At 33.4% G+C, this 4,980-nt stretch overlaps 1 pseudogene; it reads left to right on the top strand.

Annotated features, from left to right (window-relative positions):
• Nucleotides 1–3,166: 3,166 nt before the first annotated feature.
• Nucleotides 3,167–4,414, top strand: LOC120208921 (annotated as a pseudogene).
• The last annotated feature ends 566 nt before the right edge of the window (nucleotides 4,415–4,980 follow it).

The following is a 4,980-nucleotide window of genomic DNA, read 5'->3' as shown; positions in this document are numbered from 1 at the left end:
TAATCCCAAGATTTTGGGTGTTCTTATTTGAGAAGGACTGATTGAGTTCACCAATTAAAGGGATGAATATCTATTCTTAATGATTTTTTATCTAAGAGTTTGGGTGGTTCATTTAAAATAATCTTGAAGAAATTCACCTTATTTTATAAAGGTTATGCTATTGTAAAAGCTCTTAATTATTTCATAATCTGAATTCAGGTGGTTTATGTTGAGATAAACTTGATAAAACAACCTACATAAGTGCGAAAGATTAGCTACCTTCTATGGAAAACATTGGGTTGTTTTTCTAGCACACTTACTAGAATCATGAGGATATGGGATATGTATATATATATTGTTGTTGTTGATTTATCCAGACCTTGGTGGATGAATGAGATTAGTCGCATGTCATGAGTTCACCCTTATCTTAATAAGTTCAATAATTGTTCACTTAGTTAAGAAAAGAATTATTCATTGTCACTATGTACTAGATCAAGGTACATCCACTAGTACTTAAGTGACTAGTCTCGATGTTTCTCTTCACTTATTTTCGAAATTTTTATTATTTCTTACACACTAGTGGGGGAATGTTAGTAATGCTTTTGAAAATGGTTTTTATCCCACATTGGAAAGGGATATACCTTTGGGAAGGTATTTAATGGGACACTTGTTCCCTCCCATGTTGAATGTGGATAAGATGATTCCCTCACATGTACACATCGTCATTACCGTCGTCCGACCGGTTCATGATCGTGATAATTATGTGTCTTCTACATGTGCTACACATATATTTTCTTTTTTGAGAAAATTCATAAGAATTTCTTTGAAAAATATTTTTTGAAGAAACTAAAATAAAATTTTTCAAACTGTATTTATAGACCTTTTTTCTCTATGTGAAATGAATATTTTCTCAGTGAGAAACGGATAATATTCTGGTATTGATATGGCATAATTTCCTATTACAACTGTTATTTTCTATACTTTGACTCTGAATCTAGACTTTCTGACAGTCATATTCATAGCAGACAACATAATTAATCATGTTTATATCAGTTGTTACAGTTGTGATTAATTGTTGGTATGGAGAATTAACCTATAAATACAGTACTTTTACAACATTTCTGCATCACCGAAAACATTTGTCTCTCCATTTCTTCTTTTCTTTTACAAATAATTTCGATTTTTCCTGTTGTGAAGAGAATACCACCTTTGTCCACTCCAATCTCTTGGGTGTACAAGATTTTAGAAAATCGTGTTAACCTCTTGAGACATTCATCCATTATTGCGATTACACTCATTAGGCTGAATTACTTTCTAAAATAGTGGATCGCCACGACACGGTTTTATTGTTTCGATTTATTTTATTTATTTATATTTTTAATCAGTGCTAATCACTGATTTGTAGTTATTATTACCAACACTCCCGACATAACAATTTGAAAGTTCAAAGAGCTCCACCATTTAGACCAAACAATCCATATAAGTTTGCATTGGCAAAACAAATGATTTGTAGTTTCAATGTTTGTCATATATGTTTTTCCCATTCGAATAACGTTCTCCGAATAACAATGTTCCAACGCCACTTGCCATCCACCGTTTTTCTGAAGTCTGCAACTTTCCTCGATATGTTTACAACCACAACATATGATCGCAGGAACGCTTCCTTGAGGGATTTTACATCAGTTCAATAATCGTTCCAAAATTTTATTAAATTATCATCACCAACAACGTTCTACGAATGGCCTTTCGAGTGGTACATGTTGGAGCGATCCTTAAGTTTGGGATCTGATTCTCAACTATTATAAAAATTTTAAAGTCCCCATTAATTTTTTTAGGTTAGGTAAAACCGAATACCTATAAATTTATTTTCGAAAAGGAAATTTTTGAAAACATTTTTTAAAAATTAATTTTTAAAAACATATTCATTAAAATTGATTTTAATTACAAACGGTCTAATCCTCAACACAAATCATTAGTGTGCAAGGCGTAATTACAAAATAAACACTAGCCATCTTTGAAGTTATTTCAAAGTCATATACTTGGTTCGAAGTTTGCTTAAATTAAAGTATATTATACTCATAAAAAACTTAATCATTTTAAACCTCATGATGCTTTTTAAATATTATTCACCAATTACGAAACGTTTCGATGCATCATGAAACATTTTTAGCCATTAACAATTTAGGGTAGGTATCAATACTTTTTACAGTATCGATATCAAATTGACACATTAAAGTTTCATCAAAATATTGTATTATTGTAATGCTTTATTTCTTAAAGAAAGTTTTATCGTTAAAATTTATCTTAATTGAAAAGATGTGGATATTAGAGTTATTTATACTTCTATGGATCTTATGTAGTTTTCTCGACTCTTTGATTTATATATAAGACTTTTACTAATAAAATTCTCTTGTTTCAAAATTCTCTGACCTCTTTGACTAAGATCTTCAACTACTCTTCCTCTTCCTTGTATGGTAAATTGAGACTCACTTTAATATGCTCGATCGAGATCACGTAAGAAAGATTATAAAGATAGATATCTCATAAGATAAAAATGTAAAACACATTAGGGATACACTTCATCTCTAGAGATGAAGTCAATTGATAAGTCATTATCTATCCTTATCTAATATCTCATATGATTCAATGAAATGCAAAGTAAATTTTCTTATCAAATTACTACACTTCTTCCAAGTTAACACCTTAAAGAAGATTTTTTCCTTTCCTTTGTCCTTACAGACCATCATAATAAGTTTAGGTTCAACCTTTTTCATGTTACTTTCAGTAGTTCATAACATGCCAAGTATTGTCTTGTTAATTTCATTCTTATTGAAAATAAGGACAAATTGGTTGAAGCTATCTTACAAAGATTGCATGAGGACATCAGTGGCCAACTCATCTTTGAGTGGAAATCACAACTTCTCTAACGTTTGGATACAACCCATCATCTTGATGACGTGAGTTCTTACATGAGACCCCTCACTAATTTTGCATTGAAATAGAGCTTTAGAGGTCTCGTACTTCTCTTGACATGCTCGACTCTCATATAAATCATCTCATATTTAACTATGTCCTCATGTTTTTTATGAAGCTCAGGGGTCATGGTGGCAAGCATTTAGACATCTCACGTCTAACATGTCATCCATGTGTTTCTTAAACTTGTCTTTATCAGCTCTAGAAGCAGTAGATGTCTTCAATAAAACGGCTTGTTAAATCCCAATAGGGTGCAGGCAAAGAGTGTGTTTGTGTTGCTCGTTTGCATTCCAAAGTGCCCGATGTGGCCAAGGTTGCTAGGGCTCTTGAAAGTTTGACCGGAACTTTTTCCTGTGATTGACGTTGATTTCGGTTGTCAAACGACAACTTAGGATTAGAACTATTTATGAAAGTAAGCTTCTAGAGTATGATGCTAATAGACATTTGGTTGGTTTTTGGATTTTTTGTGAGGCTGGTACTTATGTTAGGACTATGTGTGTTCATTTGGGATTGATTCTTGCGGTTGGTGGGCATATTCAATAACTTAGGAGGGTTAGGTCTGGGATATTGGGAGAGAGATAATATGGTGACTATGCATGATGTTATGGATGCTCAAATGGGTTTATGATAATTATAGAGATGAGACTTATTTGAGGAGGGTGATTATGCCTCTTAAAGTTCTTTTCACTAGTTGGTTGTGAAAGTAGTGAATGTTATTTGTTACAGTGCGAAATTGATGATCCCAGGATTACTGAGGTTCGAGAATGATATTGAGGATGGGGAAGTTGTGTTGATGACAACTAAAGGAGAGGAATTGCTCTGGGAATTGCTGAAATGACGATTGCGGTAATGGCCACTTGTGATCATGGCGTGGTGGCAAAGATTAAGAGGGTAGTCATAGAAGAGATACCCGATGAAGTGGGGCTTGGGACCAACTGCATCCATGAAGAAGAAATTGATTGCAGGATGCAAATTAGATAAGCATGGAAGCCGAATGATGGTACTCCTAAAGAGTGGTTAAGAAATGTTGCCTTACCAACTGGTGGGGATTCTATGGTAGCCGGCCAAGCAACTTCCGTTGAACCTGCGGTTAAGGAGATTGCGGTGGTGGAAAAGGTAAAGGAAGATGGAGAGGGACACAAACGTAAATTGGATGAAAGTAGTGATATCCTTGTTCTTGTTTCTGCTAAGAAAGCTGAAGTCGAGAAGAAAGAGAAAAAGAAGAAGGATAAAGGTAATGATGGTGAGGTAGAAACTGAAGAAAAGGTCGAGAAGGAAAAGAAAAAGAAGAACAAAGATAAGTTTGAAACTACATTTCTACATACAGAGAAGGAAAAGCAGAAAAAAAAGAAGAGCAAAGAGAGTGAGGAGGCTGCTGTTGCTGTTAATGATGAAAGTGAAAAGAAGAAAAAGAAGAAGGAAAAAAAAAAGCGAAGATGCAGTAGAGGAGAACGTTCCTTAGAGTAGGAAATGAAATTGTTTTTCTCTTGTATGTTTAGTTTCAACATTAACCTTTTTTAAGTGATTGCAGTTTATCAATGTAGTTTTGGCATAAATAATTTTATGATTTACTTTTGTGTAACGGAATGCTTTCATTATTTGCAATGGTTTTCTTTATGTTTTTATCAATTATTTGTTTTTTAGTACCCATCATCTCAACCTCGGCTTAATGTGTTTATCTAACCATTTTCAAGAGTTTTGTTCATTTAAGTTATAATGTTTATTAGACATTATCAACATGAACATGACATTGCTGTTGTTGGAAATCGAGAGAACAAAAAAGTATGAAATTCAGTCTTGTTACTGAGAATAAGGTACATTGCTCTAGTTAAATACATCTAGTTGTTTTTTTAATTAAAAGGAGCCTAAGAGATTACATTAGGCATGTCCACATAAGGAACTAAGATGTCTCAAATGAGAATAGTAACAAGAGAACCAGGCACTGAAGTATACAAGGATAGCTTACCAGAATTGTTGCTATCAATCTTCGATCGGATATCTGTTGCCATATGTGTTTCACGTCGAATA

The sequence above is a fragment of the Hibiscus syriacus genome, unplaced genomic scaffold (assembly GCF_006381635.1).
Source record: "Hibiscus syriacus cultivar Baekdansim isolate YM2019G1 unplaced genomic scaffold, ASM638163v2 tig00017808_pilon, whole genome shotgun sequence".
NCBI classification, from domain to species: domain Eukaryota; kingdom Viridiplantae; phylum Streptophyta; class Magnoliopsida; order Malvales; family Malvaceae; genus Hibiscus; species Hibiscus syriacus.
Note: the sequence above shows the minus strand (reverse complement) of the source record. Positions and strands in the feature narration are given on the sequence as shown.